At 42.2% G+C, this 21,737-nt stretch overlaps 1 protein-coding gene across 3 annotated transcripts in view; it reads left to right on the top strand.

Moving 5' to 3' along the window:
• The first annotated feature begins 1,382 nt into the window (after nt 1-1,382).
• The window catches only part of LOC135515933 (SPRY domain-containing SOCS box protein 4-like), a 110,913-nt gene continuing 90,558 nt past the window's right edge, over nt 1,383-21,737 (top strand). The window contains exons 1-2 of one of the 3 annotated variants that reach the window (XM_064939813.1): nt 1,383-1,587; nt 3,520-3,661. The gene's annotated coding sequence lies outside the window, so the exon portion shown is untranslated. Of the gene's footprint in view, nt 1,588-3,238; nt 3,339-3,519; nt 3,662-21,737 lie in introns of those variants that run through there. The other 2 variants (XM_064939828.1, XM_064939819.1) reach the window with 2 other exon arrangements.

The following is a 21,737-nucleotide window of genomic DNA, read 5'->3' as shown; positions in this document are numbered from 1 at the left end:
ATATCTTTATGTACATATTCTTTATCCCCTTATACACACAAGTGTAAGACAGTAGTTTTGGAATTGTTAGATTACTTGTTGGTTATTACTGCATTGTCGGAACTAGAAGCACAAGCATTTCGCTACACTCGCATTAACATCTGCTAACCATATGTATGTGACAAATAAAATTTGATTTGATTTATCTACACCGATTGAAGTGGATTTAACAGGTGACATCAATAAGGGATCATAGCATTCACCCGGTGAGGCTGTCATGGAAAGAGCCGGTGTTCCTAATGTTTTGTACACTGTAAATCCCGCTGTAAACTATGTAGGCTTCAGTGGTGCTCTCTTTAGCCATAACTCGATGCAAAGAGGATGTACGTTTCCAACCCGAGCGATGGGCCCTCAGGTCATCCACACAACCATGGAAGAGGTTCTGAAGATCAATTAATTAATCATAGATCTTTGTCTCCCTACTTTTCAAAACAATATAAAAGACATCGATTTCCTTTGTTTGGTCTCTGCCAGACCTCACAGGCCCACCCGTGGTTGCGCCCCAGGAATGGTGAAATCCATAGATTTGGGCCTAACAAATTATTTTCAGCTGACTGATTTCCTTATATGAACTGTAACAGTAAAATCGTTGCATGTTGTGTTTATATATTTGTATGTACGGTGTCCAGTGGAGGTCGTTGTTTGAAAGCAGCTTGGAATCGAAGAAAGCACCAGAACCACTGCGAAATCTGAATCTTGGAACGAGCAAGTTTGAAAAATCACGTGATCAAATGAATCTTTTGACGTCATTGATTATATACTTATGATAAAGCGTTACAAGCATCCACACACTGCTTCAAAGCATTCCTCGGAGCTCCGTATTATGACAAAGCGTCGAGGAGCGCCCATCTCAAATCGAATAGTAATCTACGCTCGGTCATATTGTCAACAAGGCAGCATATGGTGCATTGTCCAGAAACATACATCATGTTCCCATTAAACGTTTGAATTAAAATTAGTTTTCATTGGGAAGGCAGATAAAGTACTTTTGCATGAGAAAACAAAGAATCATACTCATTACTCCATGTGCTAATTACCTCACTTTTGTTTTGAACCATTTTCGCCGTGGGCTTTGAACCGACACCTTGCCCACGCCCGGCAGGCAGCCCGGGTCTAAAACTTAATGCAATCAACTTTCCCCCAATGCAAAATTTCCCCGGACAATTGAATGAATATTGACATGCATTCAAATCTCATTGACTGTGGCCTTTTCTCAAATGTGGATGTCGCGTCCTCTCTCCAAGCCTCCTTCTCAAAACTCATTGGAGGAGAAGGTCAAAGGGGCGGGACCTCTTGCTTTCTCATCCAATTGGTTTTGAGAAGGAGGTGACGAGCGAGGACGCGAGGAAAATAAATTGAGATTAGGCCTGCCTCTGTGTGCTCGAGCGATTATGAAGTAACAAAGAAACGAATGCGGTGGGTTGTTACAATTTTATCGGTAACATTTTATTAATATTAAGTGGGTTTTTTGTACGCGAAATAACTTTGCGAGTGTCCTGTGGCGTTGACATTCTTCACAATTGTCGCTTTGAAGTTGACTTCTCGACGGTGAGTGTTCCAATGTTTACGTGCCTTCAAAATGGAAAGCGCTCGTTTAAGTTAAAGCGAAAAATTCTGCAAAGAATAACAATGTGTATACAAATTAGTTTATTTTGGTACACTCGACAACCTATGAATATGCAGGCTACTTATTTGTAGTTTAAAATATCTTTTAATATCAGTTTCAGGTGTTTTCAAATGTGTTCTAAGTTCCCATTAGTGTGTCTAATGGTAACCTAGGTAAACCAATGATTTTAGTTGAATAATCATTCAAGACAAAATAACCTATTACTCGAAAGTTGGTTTCTTTTTTTTAATATCATATTGATTTATCTGGTTCTAATCTAATTACATTGGCTGGCAAACCGGTGTTTCATAATGACGTCTTCTTCCTTGGCCGGATGTCAGTCACTTACTTTAATCCTACGTCAAGACAGTGATTTATATTTGATCCACGAAGGGAAAAGCTCTTGTAACATTTGCCTATCGCCGAGTATTCACTCATTTGTCCTCTTGTGTTTCTCTCCATGTTTTGTGTACATACCATGTGGGCACCTCGTTTACTCGTTCACATGGCCAACTGATATATTATATCACATCTCAAATGGTGGGACAAGGTTACTTGATTGTGTCTCTGATACACCATGTTCTGTGTCATGCAGGGCATGGATTATGGTGGTGGTCTCTGTTTGCACACACCTGTACTGACAGAATCTCGAGTATATACTTTTGTTTGACCTTTTTTACTCTTTGTTGAGATGAAAAGGGTGGTGTGTCACTTTAAATTGTATTTTTTATTTTCCCAATAACTAATTCTAGTATTGCATTTGATCAGTGTCTCAAATGTCTTTAATTGCTTTCCTCCCTCTCAACCTTCATACTAGAGTCAATCCATGTTAGGGATGGGCACAGTTATATTGAATATCTGAACAGACTTTGGTATTTGATTAGGCTACATGGGAGTTTTTATTTAGATAATTTAACTTTAAACAGAGCAAAAATATTTGACACTTCTACAAGGATATACTATTACATTCCATGCATTAAAAAAAAAAAATGGCAGTTTTATTGCAGTATTTGTGTGCCCCATTATAAAAGATGCACAGGTAGTCTACACACTATATATAGGTGTAGCTTGTTGTTTTTGTTAATTCAAAGTGGTGCTACAGTCAGGCTCTGTAGAGTAAGTGAACTCCATTTTGCATTGATTCAAATCTTTAATTCTGTAATTTTAAATTGGCTAATTGAGGATGAGTTGGCTACAATGATCAACCAACAGGGAGGCTGTTGTGAAGTTGTTGTAGACAAGGACCTGAGAGGGCAGCAAAATAGCCTCAATTAGCCTTGCTACTTTAGTTAGCTAGCTGGAGACTAGCTAGCTAGCTAGCTTTTTTCCAACGATTTGATTCAATCAAGACCGGCACTACCAGATGGTATGATAAATAACCTATGGTAATAATTTATTATCACAGAGCGGTCATGAGCAGATGAGCTCCTGCATTTTTCAGCATGTTTTGAGAGAAATATTTAGTTAAACTCGGATTTTTTTGACAGGGACACGTACAGGATACTACCCGCTACTACAACCTTCACTCCAAATCACAACTCCAATCCTACAAACTGTTTTTTTTTTTTTTTTTTTTTTTTTTTTGATGGAATTACCTGAAGAGCTTCATACCACCAATGATTATTATTCTCAAACTATACAGCAAATGCTGTCCCTGCAAACAAACAGAAACCTGAGAACACCATCCAACCCGGTACTGAGTGTGTGTGATGTCTAGTCTGAAGCTGTGTGTGATGTCTAGTCTGAAGCTGTCTTTTATTTTCAAAAGGCAAGAAGAAAATACATTACTATGATATATTTTACTTTAAAATGACTGAATGCTAAGTTAAGGCTCACAGCTGCATGTGAGCTCTCACACTTTTCTTGCTGTTCAGGGCCATCCACTGGCATTTTCTTCAAGAAATCTGCCTCCAGAAGTAAAGCTTCCTACTCCCACTGCCTACTGCACTGCTGCTTGGATTCCACCTGGTGATCTGTTCACCGTCTGCCCTGGCTTGTCTCCCCTGTCTGGTACAGGTACCCCCACCACACTCCACCCTCCCAAGCTTTTGCTTGCCTTCAGCACACAGGCACTGTTGGGGCGAGTGACTCTGAACTTACAATGGCTAGCCCCAAGTCGCAATTTTTTTGTTTGTTTCTTGTGCACTTTGCTATTTGCCTTATGGCTCCTGCTTGCTTTGGTGACTGAACCTTTTTGTTTGCCCTACAGTGGGACAGACTGTTTGTTCCCACACTTGGGACTCTGACTCTATTGGTTACATACTTTTGGCCCCCCATTCTGTTCTAACCACTCGCCGGCTTTGTATTCCTGTTACCTGATGAAATTGCTGTACAATATGATCCTGTTGCCATCAAATGCACATTCAAATGTCATAAATCAACACTGCAGTGCTCTCCCTGTCCTCTGCCGTGCCTTGATTGTATTACTGTTGTCGGTGTACACTTGACTTGTGACTTGTGCTCTGTCTGTTTCACTTTCTTTTCTGCTCTTGTAAAAGCCTGGCTTTTCTGCACATTAACACTAAACTTTTGACCTAAAATGGATCAATTGAAAGTGTGGGTTCCCAGCTCCAATCCAGATGTTGGTCAGTACTGAGACGTGGTTAAGAGTATTTTGAATACTGATGTTAACCTTTCTGTCTTGCCGAAAAAGGTTATAGCCACTCCCCCACCTTTGGTCTGGCTATCTTTACCAAGAAGTACCTTCAGTGCTCGGTTGTCACCACCAAGTCTGTCCCCAAACAATTTGATTCACTGGTTATAAGCATTAAACTTTCAAATGGCTCTTAATGGACTGTTGCGGGTTGTTATCGTCCTCCATCAGCACTGGCCTGTACCCTACCTGCCCTAAGCTCTCTCCTGGTCCCTTACACTAAGTCTGAATTTTTCCTGCTAGGTGACCTGAACTGGGACATGCTTAAACCACCTGACCAAGTCTTAAAGCAATGGGACTCCCTAAATCTTTCTCATTATTACCAATCCCGCAAGATGTGACTCCAAACACCCAGAAAAGGCTACTCTTCTTGACGTTATCCTCACAAATAATCCTGATGGGTACCAGTCTTTCTGTAATACCCTTAGTGATCACTGTTTTACAGGCTGTATTCGTAATGGCTGCTCAGTGAAATGTCCTGATTTGTCAAAGACGCTTGCTAAAATCCTAATAATAAGCAAGCCTTCCTTCATGACCTGGTATAGAATCTGCTTGTTCCCCTCTGTTGAGGATGCTTGAACCTTCTTTTTTAAAATCTCTTCAATGATCTTAACACACCCCATAAAGAGAATTAAAAACAGGTTCAGCCCCTGGTTCGACTGATCTTGCAGAGTTACTCCACCTCAAGAATTGCATTTGGCAAAAGGCCCGGCACACGCATACTCAGGCCAACTGGCTCTAGTTCAGGCAAATGAGAAATAAGTTCACTTCAGGCTATCCGGGAGGCCAAAGTTGGTTACTTTAAGGAACCCTGCTCGCTCTGTGGGTCTAACCCCAAGAAGTTCTGGGAAACGGTTAAAGACCTGGAGAATAAACCGCCCTCACAGCTGCCCGTGTCCCTTAATGTTGATGCTGTGGTTGTTACTGACAAGAAGCACATGGCTGAGCTCTTCAATCACCACTTCATTAAGTAAGGATTCCTATTCGACTCAGCCATGCCTCCCTGCCCGTCCAACATTTCCTCATCTCCCACCCCTTCCAATGCGACTATCCCCAATGCTTCTCCCTCTTTTTTTCCCCCCTGCCGCATTACAAAGTTTCTCCCTGCAGGCGGTCACTGAGACGAGGTTCTAAAGGAGCTCCTTAAGCTCCCCCAACCCCCCCCCCCCCCCAAAAAACAAAACAAACAAACATCATCTGATTTTAGATGGTTTAGACCCTTTCTTCTTTAAGGTTACTGCCCTTATCATTGCCAAGCCTATCTCTGATCCTTTTTAACCCTTCTCTCCTCAGGGGAGGTTCCCATTGCTTGGATGGCAGTAACGGTTAGTCCTTTAAATAAAGGGGGAGATCAAGCTGATCCAGCTGCTATAGGCCTATTTCTATTAACTTCTTGGTGCAGCCATCCCGTTTAGCGGGATCATTTTCGCCAACATCCGCTGAATTTGCAGAGCGCCAAATTCAAATTAAATTACGAAAATATGTAATTTGAATGAAATCACAAGTGCATTATAGCAAAAAACATCTTAGCTTGTTAATCCACCTGGTGTGTCAAATAAAAAAGCTTTACAGCAAAAGCTATCAGTTTTCATGTTAGGAAATCTCTCAACAGACAAAACATTACAAACAGCAAAGTAGATTGGTTAGAAAAGCAATAAAATGAATCGCTTACCTTTGATCTTTGGATGTTTGCACTCACGAGACTCCCAGTTGCACAAATGTTCCTTTTTGTTTGATAAAGATTATTTTTATATACAAAAACCTCAATTTTGTTGGCGCATTTTGTTCAGAAATCCACAGGTTCGTGTATGTCATGATGGGCAGACAAATTCCAAATAGTATCCGTGAAGTTTGTAGAAACATGTCAAACGTTTTTTATAATCAATCCTCAGGTTTTTATAATAGATAATATTTTAACTGGACCAAAGCTTTTTCTATAGGAGAGAGAAAATATCTGCTCCAAGCTGTTGCGCATGCAAAACTCTGCTGGCACCCAGCCATCCACTGATGCGATGTGATCGTTTTTGCTCATTTTTCAGAATAAAAGGCTGAAACAGTCTAAAGACTGTTCACACCTTGTGGAAGTCATAGGGAAAGGACTCTGGTTGATATCCCTTTAAATGGAGGGAAGGCATGCAATGGAACAGAGAGCTTTCAAAATAAGAGGCACTTCCTAGTTGGATTTTCCTTAGGTTTTCGCCTGCAATATCAGTTCTATTATACTCATGGACAATATTTTGACAGTTTTGGAAACTTTAGTGTTTTCTATCCTAATCTGACAATTATATACATATTCTGGGCCTGAGAAAAATAGGCAGTTTCATTTGGGTACATTTTTCATCCAAATACTGCCCCCTACACTCAACAGGTAAAAAGTGTTGGAAGTACTTGTTCAGCCATTTTTGGGAGTTCCAACATTTTCTCTCCTGGCAGTGACGCAACAATACCAATGTGGCGATTGACAGTTAGCTGGCGTTCTAAATCTTATTGTTTCCATTCCCCTTTAACGTTGTTCTGAACACCTCCAAAACAAAGGTCATGTGGTTTTGGTGAGACTGTCTCTCTCCCCACAGGTGTGATTACTACCTCCTGGGGGTTGAGAGCTTGAGCTAGTCACCTCATACAAGTACTTGGGAGTGGCTAGATGGTACACTGTCCTTCTCTCAGCACATATCAAAGCTTGAGGCTAATGTTAAATTTAGACTTGGTTTCCTCCTATTGTAGTCGCTCCTCTTTCACCCCAGCTGCCAAATTATAACCCTGGTTCAGATGACCATCCTACCCATGCTAGATTAGAGACGTAATTTATAGATCAGCAGGTAAGGGTGCTCTCGAGCGGCTAGATGTTCTTTACCATTCGTCCATCAGATTTGCCACCAATGCTCCTTATAGGACACATCACTGCACTCTATACTCTGTAAACTGGTCATCTCTGTATACCCATCGCAAGACCCACTAGTTGATGCTTATTTATAAAACCCTCTTAGGCCTCACTCCCCCCTGAGATATCTACTGCAGCTCTCATCCTCCACATACAACACCCGTTCTGCCAGTCACATTCTGTTAAAGGTCCCCGACGCATACACATCACTGGGTCTCGTCTTTTCAGTTCGCTGCAGCTAGCGACTGGAACGAGCTGCAACAAACACTCAAAACTGGACAGTTTTATCTCAATCTCTTCATTCAAAGACTCAATCATGGACACTCTTACTGACAGTTGTGGCTGCTTTATGTGATGTATTGTTGTCTCTACCTTCTTGCCCTTTGTGCTGTTGTCTGTGCCCAACAATGTTTGTACCCTGTTTTGTGCTGCTACCATGTGCTGTTGCTGCCATGCTATGTTGTCGTCTTAGATCTCTCTTTATGTTGTGTTGTCTCTCTTGTCGTGATGTGTTTTTGTCCTAATATTTTTTTTATCCCAGCCCCCAACCCTGCAGGAGGCCTTTTGGTTGGCCGTCATTGTAAATCCAAATTTGTTCACAACGGACTTGCCTAGTTAAATAAAATCCAAAAAAGGTGTTTGTCTAACTAGCATGAGTCTTTTTCCCTCTGTGCCACACACACTGGCCTCTGCTCCTCTCTCGCCCCTCCACCACCCTTCTGCTGAAACAAGCAGCACCAGCAGTCGCGCAAGCAAGTTTTCATTGAAGACATGGTGTGATCCCTTTTAATAAACATGAGCAAAATGGAGTAGCAGGAACAGTGGCATCTAGTGGGAAAAACCTGGTACTTTCACACTAATCTATAGCCATTGAAGTTGCTTGCATTAGGTACTAATTCCTCTGAACAGGGTGGGAAACATCACCAGATTAACAGGGATTACGTTACATAGGATGTAGAAGCAATACTCCAAGATGCCGCTCCATACTACATGTCAAGCATAGAGATCTGGGTTTGGTGTGGGTGTGTATGTGTATGTGTGTGTGTATATAATATATATTATATATATTATAATATATATATTTCCATGTTTTATTAATTCTAAATAATTATGGTCCAAATCATATGTTGGGTACTATATTGTTTATTGAAGATTATATGAATCCTATACATTTAAAAGGGCTAATTTGGGTGCAATCAATTAGGGTCCTATTTCACTTATAATTCACTCACAAATCTAGTGGGTCAGAAGTTCATATACAGTAAGTTGACTGTGCCTTCTAAACAGCTTGGAAAATTCCAGAACATGTCATGGCTTTAGAAGATTCTGATAGGCTAATTGACATAATTCGAGTCACTTGGAGGTGTACCTGTGGCTGTATTTCAAGACCTACCTTTAATCTCGGTGCCTCTTTGCTTGACACCATGGGAAAATCAAAAGAAATCAGCCAAGACCTCAGAAATTTGTCTGGTTCAGCCTTGGGAGCAATTTCCAAACGTCTGAAGTTGAGGTCGACTGATTATGATTTTTTTTAACGCCGATACCAATTTTATTGGAGGGCAAAAAATCCGATACCGATTTTAATTGGCTTTTAAAACATTTTTTTTTTAAATAAGTGTATGTATATCAATTGCAACAATACTGAATGAACACTTTTTAACTCAATAAAATACATATTATGGGTGTTCTTAAGGTGATTCCACAGGTTGGTGGTATGACCCCATGCTTACATCTTTATCACAAATAAGACACCTTGCTTTCTCTGGTGCCAATTCCATGTAATAGTCCCACATGGTGTTCTGCTTTTCTCTACCATCTGTAAAACACCCACACAGCTCTGAAGTGACAATGATACTGAAGAGTCTGCTTTAGGAGACAAATACTCTCAACTGTTTGAATAGAGTATGTTACCTGTGGTGAATGTTAAACAAAAACTGTTATTTCTATATGCAGGAAATCCTATTTTTAATAATGGACATGGTAAGAATTGACTACCAAAATGCGAGTCGTAATTCCCATGACACCTAGCAAAATCTGAAAAGCGTGACCTTACTTTACAATAAGGTCTGTTTTGTGTAGGCTTACACCACCTTGCCAATTTTATAACTGTAGATATCCATAGGACAAGGTAACTGATTAATATTGGCTAAATATAAGCAAAACTTTTTTTTATAGAGTGAATTTATGAAAATATGTTGACAAACGTTACCATATCCTAGTGAGATTTACACGGGTATCAAAATGCCAAGGCGGTTTAAGCCTGCACGAAACACAGACCTTATTTGAACTTGATCAAGACATTCTCGATGGAAGACATGAACGGTAAAATAATGAAGGAACCCCTTTCAAGTTCAGCCGCAAGTTATTACCGGAATTATAACGCGTCGACAATTGAGCCTGCTGCTGCCTACCACCCCTCAGACAGACTGCTATATCAAATCATAGACTTAACTATAATAAACACACAGAAATACGAACCTTAGGTCAAATCTGGAAACTATCCCCTCAAACAATTTTTGTTCCGTATTTTATCTAACGGGTGGCATCCACGAGTCTAAATATTCCTGTTCCATTGCACAACCTTCAATGTTGGGTCATAATTGCGTAAAATTCTTGAAACTTAGTTCGCAAAGAGCCAGGCGGCCCAAACTGTTGCATATACCCTGACTCTGCGTGCAGTGAATGCAAGAGAAGTGACACAATTTCACCTGGTTAATATTGCCTGCTAACCTGGATTTCTTTTAGCTAAATATGCAGGTTTAAAAAATGTATACTTGTGTATTGATTTTAAGAAAGGCATTGATGTTTATGGGTTTTTATTTATTTTTATTTATCCATTATTTTACCAGGTAAATTGACTGAACACATTCTCATTTGCAGCAACGACCTGGGGAATAGTTACAGGGGAGAGGAGGGGGATTAATGAGCCAATTGTAAACTGGGGATTATTAGGTGACCATGATGGTTTGAGGGCCAGATTGGGAATTTAGCCAGGATACCGGGGTTAACACCCCTACTCTTACGATAAGTGCCATGGGATCTTTAATGACCTCAGAGTCAGGACACCCGTTTAACGTCCCATCCGGAAGACTGCACCTTACACAGGGCAGTGTCCCCAATCACTGCCCTGGGGCATTGGGATATTTTTTTAGACCAGAGGAAAGAGTGCCTCCTACTGGCCCTCCAACACCACTTCCAGCAGCATCTGGTCTCCCATCCAGGAACTGACCAGGACCAACCCTGCTTAGCTTCAGAAGCAAGCCAGCAGTGGTTAAGTACACATTGGGATAAACGGGATATTTTGTCACGACAAGATGCTCGACTATGCATATAATTGACAGCTTTGGATAGAAAACACTGACGTTTCCAAAACTGCAAAGATATTGTCCGTGCGTGCAACAACTGTTACAGGCGAAACCCAGATAAAAATCCAATCAGGAAGTGCCGCATTTTTTTGAAACCGCTTCATGCCAATGAGCTACGAATGAGCTTACGTTTTCTACGTATTCCCCAAGGTGTCTACAGCATTGTGATGTCTTTTTACGCATTTATGTTGAAGAATAGCCGTAAGGGACCACATTGAGCAAGCGGTCACATGATGGCTCCCGAAGAAAATCTTGCATAAAGTACTGAGGTAGCCATTTTTCCGATCGCTTCTTATGAGAAACCAATTGTCCCGACGGATATATTATCGAATAGATATGTGAAACACCTTGAGGATTGATTCTAAACTACGTTTGCCATGTTTCTGTCGCTTATTATGGAGCTAATTTGGAAAAAAGTTTGCCGTTCTAGTGACCGCATTTTCCGGTCGATTTCTCAGCCAAACGTGACGAACAAACGGGAGCTATTTTTGCCTGCAAAAATAATATTTTTGGAGAAAAGGAACATTTGCTATCTAACTGGGAGTCTCCTGAGTGAAAACATCTGAAGTTCTTCAAAGGTCAATTATTTAATTTGATTGCTTTTCTTATTTTTGTGAAAATGTTGCCTGCTGCCAGCAGAGCCTAGCATAGCATTATGCCATGATAAACTTACATGCTTGTCTAGCGTTGGCTGTAAAGCATATTTTTAAAATCTGAGATGACAGTGTGATTAACAAAAGGCTAAGCTGTGTCTCAATATATTTCATTTGTGATCTTCATGAATAGGAAGATTTTGTAGGAAGATTTATGTCCGCTGTGTTATGCTAATTAGTGTATATATATGAAAATGGCCCATATTAATGTTCTCAGTAAAAAAAATGTCCTCTCACTGTCAACTGCATTTTATTTTCAGCAAACTTAACATGTAAAATATTTGTATGAAGATAACAAGATTCAACAACTGAGACAAACTGATCAAGTTCCACAGATGTGTGACTAACAGAAATTGAATGTGTCCCTGAACAAAGGGGGGGGGGCAAAATCAAAAATAAGTCAGTATCTGGTGTGGCCACCAGCTGCATTAACTACTGCAGTGCATCTCCTCATGGCCTGCACCATTTTTTTCCTCCCCAGTACTTGCTGTGAGATGTTACCAAATTCTTCCACCAAGAATATGTACATAAAGGTATATTAATGAGTGATGGTACAGAGCAGCATAGGCAAGATACAGATGATATCGAGTACAGTATATACATATGAGATGAGTATGTAAACAAAGTGGCATAGTTAAGTGGCTAGTGATACATGTGTTACATAAAGATGCAGTAGGTGATATAGAGTACAGTATATACGTATACATATGAGATGAATAATGTAGGGTATGTAAACATTATATTAGGTAGCATTGTTTAAAGTGGCTAGTGATATATTTTACATTTCCCATCAATTCCCATTATTAAAGTGGCTGGAGTTGAGTCAGTGTGTTGGCAGCAGCCACTCAATGTTACTGGTGGCTGTTTAACAGTGATGGCCTTGAGATAGAAGCTGTTTTTCAGTCTCTGTCCCAGCTTTGATGCACTTGTACTGACCTCGCCTTCTGGATGATAGCGGGGTGAACAGGCAGTGGCCCGGGTGGTTGTTGTCCTTGATGATCTTTATGGCCTTCCTGTAACATCGGGTGGTGTAGGTGTCCTCGAGGGCAGGTAGTTTGCCTCCGGTGATGCGTTGTGCAGATCTCACTACCCTCTGGAGAGCCTTACGGTTGTGGGCGGAGCAGTTGCCGTACCAGGCGGTGATACAGCCCGCCAGGATGCTCTCGATTGTGCATCTGTAGAAGTTTGTGAGCGCTTTTGGTGACAAGCCGAATTTCTTCAGCCTCCTGAGGTTGAAGAGGCGCTGCTGCGCCTTCTTCACGATGCTGTCTGTGTGGGTGGACCAATTCAGTTTGTCTGTGATGTGTATGCCGAGGAACTTAAAACTTACTACCCTCTCCACTACTGTTCCATCGACGTGTATAGGGTGGTGTTCCCTCTGCTGTTTCCTGAAGTCCACAATCATCTCCTTAGTTTTGTTGACGTTGAGTGTGAGGTTATTTTCCTGACACCACACCGAGGGCCCTCACCTCCTCCCTGTAGGCCGTCTTGTCGTTGTTGGTAATCAAGCCTACCACTGTGTCATCCGCAAACTTGATGATTGAGTTGGAGGCGAGTGGCCACGCAGTCGTGGGTGAACAGGGAGTACAGGAGAGGGCTCAGAACGCACCCTTGTTGGGCCCCAGTGTTGAGGATCAGCGGGGTGGAGATGTTGTTGCCTACCCTCACCACCTGGGGGCGGCCCGTCAGGAAGTCCAGTACCCAGTTGCACAGGGCGGGGTCGAGACCCAGGGTCTCGAGCTTGATGACGAGCTTGGAGGGTACTATGGTGTTAAATGCCGAGCTGGAGTCGATGAACAGCATTCTCACATAGGTATTCCTCTTGTCCAGATGGGTTAGGGCAGTGTGCAGTGTGGTTGAGATTGCATCGTCTGTGGACCTATTTGGGCGGTAAGCAAATTGGAGTGGGTCTAGGGTGTCAGGTAGGGTGGAGGTGATATGGTCCTTGACTAGTCTCTCAAAGCACTTCATGATGACGGAAGTGAGTATTACGGGGAGGTAATCGTTTTAGCTCAGTTACCTTAGCTTTCTTGGGAACAGGAACAATGGTGGCCCTCTTGAAGCATGTGGGAACAGCATACTGGGATAGGGATTGATTATGTCTGTAAACACACCAGCCAGCTGGTCTGCGCATTCTATGAGGGTGCGGCTGGGGATGCTGTCTGGGCCTGCAGCCTTGCGAGGGTACAAGCAGTATGGCTGGTGGCATTTTCATGCTGGATGGTCATGTTAGGGCGAGCCTGCAGGAAGGGTACCACATGAGGGGGGAGGATGTCTTCCCTGTAACGCATAGCGTTCCGATTGCCTGCAATGACGACGAGCTCAGTCCGATGATGCTGTGATGGACCCTCCACCTCCAAATCGATCCCGCTCCAGAGTACAGGCCTCGGCGTAACGCTCATTCCTTTGATGATAAACGTGAATCCAACCATCATCCACAAACCCACCGTTCCAGCAACGGTGGGTTTGTGCCCATAGTCGACGTTGTTGCCGGTGATGTATGGTGAGACCTGCCTTACAACAGGCCTACAAGCCTTCATTCCAGCCTCTCTCAGCTTATTGCTGAGAGTCTGAGCACTGATGGAGGTATTATGCGTTCCTGGTGTAACTCGGGCAGGTGTCGTTGCCATCCTGTACCTGTCCCACAGTTGTGATGTTCGGATGTACCGATCCTGTGCAGGTGTTTTTACACGTGGTGTGGCACTGCGAGGACGAGAGCTGATCGTCCTATCTCCCTGTAGCACGGTCTTAGGCGTCTCACAGTATGGACATTGCAATTTATTGCCCTGGCCACATCTGCAGTCCTCATGCCTCCTTGCAGCATGCCTAAGGCACGTTCACGCAGGTGAACAGGGGCCCTAGGCATCTTTCTTTTGGTGTTATTCAGAGTCTGTAGAAAGGCCTATTTAGTGTCCTAAGTTCTCATAACTGTGACCTTAATTGTCTACCGTCTGTAAGATTAGTGTTTTAATGACCGTTCCACAGGTGCATGTTCATTAATTGTGGGAAAGCATGAGAAACGGTGTTTAAACCCTTTACAATGAAGATCTATAAAGTTATTTGGAATTTTATGAATTATCTTTGAAAGACAGGATCCTGAAAAAGTTTCTTTTTGTTTTTATTTAATCTACTTCAACAAAATGTTTCAGGAATGCGTACCATTTTGTTTCTAACTAGAAAGGATTACAGAACAATCTGGGTGTCATTCACTCTTGTGCTTTTTGAGGTGGAAGAACACACATTACTAGACTACTAGTCAGAATTTGACTGTCTGTGTGAACGCAATAGGCCTGTCTAGATGGTGGAAACCTATCAATTTCTCAGTATTGGTGATCACTAAGGAAAGGTTATAAAGCAATAATATTTAGACTTGGCATTGGCCTGTTTTTTAAATGTGTGTTTTCCTTTTTCTGTGGGAGTCCTTGCATCCACCTGTCAAGTCATATGATTTCCCTCAAAGGGAGGAAGGAAGGTTGCATTGTCAAAGCCCTGTGCCCCGGTTCAGAGGCTGGCACACCTGGCTGTCATTGGCCAGGGAGGGTTTAGACACTGAACATCTGGGTACTGTGGGTCCTCAGGGAGGGGGCCAGGTGCCACCCTTTTTAATTTGACTATTCAGTGTGGGTGGTGTGAGGGGGATGAAAGGGGAATGGATGGATGGATGGAGGTATCCAACACCATGGTGACGGGGTCCTTTATCTTTCTGCTGGATCTGCCCAGCCAGTCACGAAAGAGAAGACCAGAGGCTCCCCAGGGCAATCTGACTGTTTACCTGCTTTCTCCCTCTTCTGTGCCTTCATTTCTCATTCTATCTGTGGTGTTTTTAAACAAATGAGCGTGTCTCATTAAAGAAAGATGGTCAGTCTGACTTTCTCTCTTGCCCTTTTTCTTTCTAGTATTCTTATTTCATTCTCTCTGTATACCACATTTAGATCGGTGTCTTACGTTCTTCCTGTCTCAACACCCTCAGCTCTCATACTCTTGTCTTTTTTATTGCTCTCTTCCTTCCTCTCAGCCAGTTATACCACAACCCCCCCCCGCCGCCCTTTCAATGCACAACAATAGTTCACCCTCTTTCTGTTTCTCATGCCATCCGACTCACTTGCCTGTAGCATGAATTCTCTTTTTCGCTTCACTCATTTTTGGTCATCTCTCTTGCATTTTCTGTCTTTCATGTTCTCTCAATCTCAAATGTTCTCATCTACTCGCTCTTATTCTCTAACTCGGTCATTCTGACTCGTTTTTTCACTCTTTCGTTCATGCTCTCCCCCTTCCCCTCTTTCTCTCCCTCGTGATAAATGACCTAAAGTTATGCGAATGTGTTAATGAGAGGGGTTCAGTTGACAGACCAGCAACTATCCCGCCTAGTACTAAACTGAAGCACTTTAAAGATGGGCATATCATTTATTTATTTATTTTTTACTAGTGCCGGCTGTCGGCTATAGAGCCGGTTACACAATTCACAAGTGAGATATGCATCTTCCAGTGATCTATTGATATGACAGATGCCTGTCAGCCACAAAGTGAGCGACGACGGGGAAACACTGCTGGTTTGACAGTGCTGTCTGTCCCAGTACCTGGGTGGGTAGGTGTGTTGTACGCTGTGGTTGCAGTCAAACTTCTTTACATGGGGGGAGAGCGAGTGATGCTCCTTCATCGTCTGTGAGTCAATTTGCACATCCCATATAATGTTGTAACAATGAGTCGACATCTACTTAGCCTGTTTTCTGGCACATGAAGTGATTTTTTATTTTATTTTCTTCTGTCGCATGTTTCATATGCCGCCACGAAGTGCTGGCTCATAGGCTTACTATGCTTTGATTGACGATCAGCAAGTTTGACTGGTTTATAAATGGTGTTGAACTGACAGACTTTATTCAATCATGTTGTCATTTAGAAATCATACAACCTTGTTATATGTCCATGTTATGTATCAGGACAAGTAAACTAAAAGATCTTGTTTTGTATTTTCAATATAAAGTCCAGTGGTGCTGTAAAAATAGCGCCAGAGAAGTCTGACGTTCTACGTGTCCCCAAACAAATTGTTTTTGTTTATTTGCCGTGTTTGACTTTATTTTTGTTACCTATTTTGTACATAATGTTACTGTCTATGATCGACAATAACATCTGGACATCAGGACTGCGATTACTCACCAGACTAGCAGTCCTTTTTTCCCCTTTATCAAGTCTTACGAGCCTGACGTGAACGATATACTGCTTTCTCGGGAACAGGTCCAGATCCCCATGATTTGCGTGAAGAGGTGCTCGCTTTAAGGCAACCACTGAAACATGCATGATAGCACCAGCTGTTCCAGAAGACTGATCACGCTCTCCGCAGCCAATGTGAGTAAGACCTTTTGAAAAGGTCAACATTCGCAAGGCTGCAGGGCCAGATGGATTACCAGGACGTGTACTGCGAGCATGCGCTGACCAAATGGCAAGTGTCTTCACAGAGATTTTCAACCTGTCAGTGTCTGTAATACCAACATTATTTTTTTAAGCAGACCACCATAGTGCCTGTGCCCAAGAACACTAAGGTAGCTTGCCTAAAATGACTACCAACCAATGGCGCTCACATCTGTAGCCATGAAGTGCTTTGACAGGCTGGCTCACATCAACACCTTTATCCCAGGAACCCTAGACCCACCCCAATTTGCATACCGCCCCAACAAATCCACAGATGCAATCTCTATCGCACTCCTCACTGCGCTTTCCCACCTGGACAAAAGGAACACCTATGTGAGAATGCTATTCATTGACTACAGCTCAACATAGTGCCCTCAAAGCTCATCAATAAGCTAAGGACCCTAGGACTAAACACTTCCTGATGGGCTGCCACCAGGCGGTAAGGGTAGGTAACAACACGTCCGCCACGCTGATCCTCAACATGGGGGCCCCTCAGGGGTGCGTGCTCAGTCCCCTCCTGTACTCCCTGTTCACTCACGACTGCACGACTCCAACGGCATCATTAAGTTTTCCGATGACAACAGTGGTAGGCCTGATCACAGACAACGATGAGAGCCTATAGGGAGGAGGTCCGAGACCTGGCCTTGTGGTGCCAGGACAACCTCTCCCTCAATGTGATCAAGTCAAAGGAGATGATTGTGGACTACAGGAAAATGATGACCGAGCACACCCCCATTCTCATCGATGGGGCTGCAGTGGAGCAGGTTGATACTAGAGACACAAAGTTAATCGGCCTCTGGGGAAGGAGATAAAGAGACCCATTGCCAAAATACCAAAGTATCCCTTTTAATTAGTGATGCAGCGGTATGACATTTTTGTCTGATACCTATATCCGATTTGAATTTTCCTTGTCAAAAAAAAACATGCCTTTTAAAAAAATTTTTTTATTTGATTTATATATTTGTTTTTTTTTGCAGCGGTGTTAAGTATTCTAGTGCAGTTGCATTGTTAAAACACACACGGACGCATCGGTCTAAGGCACTGCATCTCTGTGCAAGAGGCATCACTTACAGTCCCTGGTTTGAATCCAGGCTGTATAACTTCTGGCCGTGATTGATAGTCCCGTAGGGCAGCGCACAATTGGCCCAGCGTCGTCCGGGCCGTCATTAAAGGACACACCACTGACAAACTTTATTTTGTTGGTATTTATGCATGTCCCCATTATCAGTAACACATAATCAAAACCTATTTCACTTGGTTGCTGTGCTGTTTTAATTTTCAACCAGGATTTCTATGGAACGCCGTTTGGGTCTTTGTCAAATGATCACACGTCAAATAACACTTTGACGTGTCAAATAACACGACATCTGTTTTAGTAGCTATAGTTAACTTGCTAACTATATAGCTTGTCGTCATCTAAAATCGGTCTAATAAATTAGCGTTTTCTTATTTGATTAATGGTTGTCGAACCCATCTGAAGCTAGCCACAATAAGGATTAGCCACAATAGTGGACTTTGCGGTTAGCCTTCAAAATAAAAGTATGACATAATTCTACTATTTGTATTAATTTGCATCACTGTCAATGACATACTTGTATTTCAAACTGCAAATTCCACTATTGTGCCTAATCCTAATTGTGACTACTTTCTCAACAGAACCCGGTCCGGTCGAGCCAGTTGAAGCTAGCTGGCTGCTTACAACATTAGCTTTGGGCAACAGGGTTAAGTAGCTGGCTAGCTATTTATTTTCACGAACTGAAGTTCAATTTCAATAGGCGAACAAGTGGCAACCTAGCAAATACTTACCTCACAAGGATTGCTAAGAATAATGAAAATGACTGCAGTTTCTACTGGTCATTGTTTTTAGGCTGGTTGTATTGGTGCGGAAGTTGCAGTCGAACAAATGATGCTTCATTACCAACGCGGTATTGTAAACGCATCGTTTTTGGCCGGTCTTTGCAGACTCTTGTACAGCTTTGACAGTGCTACTGTATATTTTTTTGACACGCAAAGACCCAAACGGCATTCTGTAGCATGTATGTCGTGAAACTAATAGCAGTGACGCTATTACTGTGTAACTCCGGTAGGGCAAAATCTGAAAAAATTGAACACTTGGTAGTGTGTACCTGTGCTCCACCAGTCAGCGAAAACCAACATCACCCACGGCAGAACACTTGATTGTCAAGGGCATTGAATTCCTTTATCTTGGCTTTAATGGATATTGCTTTTGAGTTGTCTCGCTGAAATTATTAATTTTTCAAATGACTGACTTTGACTGCTCGATTCCCACAGACATTGTGGGCTAGGAGAGGAATGCCGTGTTGCACGTGTAGTGCAACATTTTACATGGTGTCATGTACCTACGTTATATTGGTATGCATGGTACCTTTTGACATCAGTTTTTAACATCGCCATTAAACTAGACATCGGCCGACGTTGGCATTTCTAGTTCATAACGTCAGATTCCGATATGTTCACTGATAACGTGCATCCCTCCCTACTTTTTTAATCTCAAGAAAACGGAAAACTTGGCCTGGATGATGTAGTCCTAGCCCTGAACGAACAGTATTTCATATTGGGAACAACTATTGTGTTTACTATCTGGGTGGTTAACTCAATCAAGAATTGAATTTCGCTGTGTATTTTGGATGGAATCAAGGCATTAGAATGTACCACCAAAATAGAGCTTGTTCGGCAAACCATTCTTAACCCGGGGATCCCTCGGCCTGGGGGTTCCTGGCTGGTTACTTTCCCTATTTGGCTAGCTACTCTGTGCTTGTGGAAAACACTATCGTTAATACAATTTAATTTGTTACCTTCCACGTGTCTGCTTAAATTTAGCATTCAAAAATCCTGTGATATTTGAACAGTGGAAGTCCTGACATATTTTTTTTTTCAAGGGAGACCTGGCCAAGACTGTATGATTTCTAGCTAGTTTTTTTATTTTACATACTTACTTTTTGCCCGCTTGCTATGCTAGCATACAAGCCCTGGTGGAATAATTATGTCAACACATGTAAAAAAAAAAAAAAAAAAATCTTCCTCAAAAAGACGTGCTTATATCTGGGGTAACTTTTGCATTTGGAGGCACACACGCTCCCCCATCATAGGTGTTCAGACAACTCTCTCTCTCTCTCTCTCCTCTCACTCGGTCTCTGTTTCTACATCTCTATATTCACTATGTGTTTTAACATGGGCACAAAATTTCATACCAGGTGATTTGACAAAGAAGCATAGGTGGCTGCAAGACTAACCTGGTGTCTGTGTCCCCCATCTGAAGTTATTTATTCTCATTCCCAGAGAATCAAGATCTGTCTTTAGAGTGAGCCGAGTGATGGCACTTCTCATTTGCATTTAGATGACAGACGGTCAGGTTTCCCCCATCCTTGTTTGTCATGTGGTGAGTCAATGTCTGGCTGGGTGTTAAGGGGACTTTTAGAGTGTGTGTGTAATCCAATTCTAGTGTGTGGTTGTGTAAGCCAGTGTTCCCCAATGTGGTTTTATTTGTTCCCCTTTAGGGGGGGGGGGGATTTTCATTATTGGACATGAACTGTCAAAACACCAGGAAATCAGCTCCAAGGGATTTTAATTTGGGACATCTGTTCCCAAGTATTTCTACACATATTAGACACATGATCATATACAAATGTAAGCCAGGTTTGATCTACTGGAATATTTGACTAAAACATGTTTCTTTTGACTGCAAGAAGCCCAATGATTTTCAATTGTGTTCCTGCAACCCCGATTAAACACCCCCCCCCCCCCCCCAAGAAAAAAATTGTCCTGCGGCTGACTAGTTGATGATCCTTTGTGTAGGCTATACTTCATGTCTGTGTGGTTTGCCATGTCTGGGGCGTGTTCATTCATTAGTGTGGTTTCATAATGTGTCTGTATTTGGCTGCCACAGACAGACTGAGCTGTCCTGTGATCCAGTGAAGTCATACAGTATGTGGTCTGTGTGTTCCATGTGGTTTGACACCTGATGGCTTTTCCAGTTATGTCCGTAAGAGTCCAGTGTCTAGGGAAACCGTCATAAGGTCAATTTAGTGCTGTACCACCCTAAGGAATAAGGTTTTGGATGTTGGGTGAGTAAACTGAGGTGGGGGAGGGTGTGTGAGCAATGACATGGTTTTAGAGGCCCTCTTGGCCACAGAACATTTTGTTTTGAAAGAAAATGTCCTGTAATACTACACATTTTGTCATGGGGTAGAGAGAACGTTTTACCACTTCTAAAGCTAGTGTCCTGCAATTATTCATATTTTGCCATGGCTTATGCCTTTTGCGTAGGGTTATCTGAGTAACTCAAACAAAACAAAATCTAAATCAATGGTGTCATGTAATGAAACGTAATTTATTTTACATTCTCCTTGACGGTCTAGCTTTTATTTTGGTGATTTGTTAGTTCTCAAATAGGATCTAATCAAATAAGATGGCTCAATTATATTTTAAATCTGGTTTTAGACGTTTAACTTAAACACTGAAACGCTGTAGAAGAAAAAGAAACTCACACCTATTTAGGTGAGGTGCTGGCTGGCGGAGTAGAAAAGTTGAAAATAAAAGAGCCGCACACTCTAGGAGATCAGATGCCAAAATGTAATTATCAACGTTTCGACAGCCAAGCGGTCTTCATCAGGGTGTAATCAAACACTGCGGAATGACTCGTTTATATTGTCATAAGACACAGGTGTCTGTAATCATGGCCAAGAGTGGCCTCATAGCATTGGTTAATTATCAAATATTAAAATGGAATACAAAAAACAGCATACAAATGGATAGCATACGATTTATAGATTCATTTTAGACTACACAAGCTTACAAACAATTACAATGGCAAAGTAACAAAAATCACAAGAATGTCTTCAGATCAAAGTCTACGTCGAGACCGAGGGGAGAAAGGCTCTTTAAGTTAAAGATCCAGGCAGCCTCTAGTTTTAACAATAAATTATCAAGGTCACCCCCTCTCCTGGGGAGGGTGACATGTTCGATGCCAGTATAACGCAGAGACAACCCAGTGGCCTGCCCCCAAAAAGTGAGCTGCAACTGGGTAAGTCAAGTTTTTACACCTGATGGTGCTACGATGCTCTGAGATAAGTGCTTTGTTTTACCCACAATTTTTACCACAAGGACAAATTAT

Source organism: Oncorhynchus masou, chromosome 3, assembly GCF_036934945.1.
Source record: "Oncorhynchus masou masou isolate Uvic2021 chromosome 3, UVic_Omas_1.1, whole genome shotgun sequence".
Taxonomy (NCBI): domain Eukaryota; kingdom Metazoa; phylum Chordata; class Actinopteri; order Salmoniformes; family Salmonidae; genus Oncorhynchus; species Oncorhynchus masou.
The sequence above is the reverse complement of the archived record's forward strand: the minus strand, read 5'-3'. Positions and strand labels throughout refer to the sequence as shown.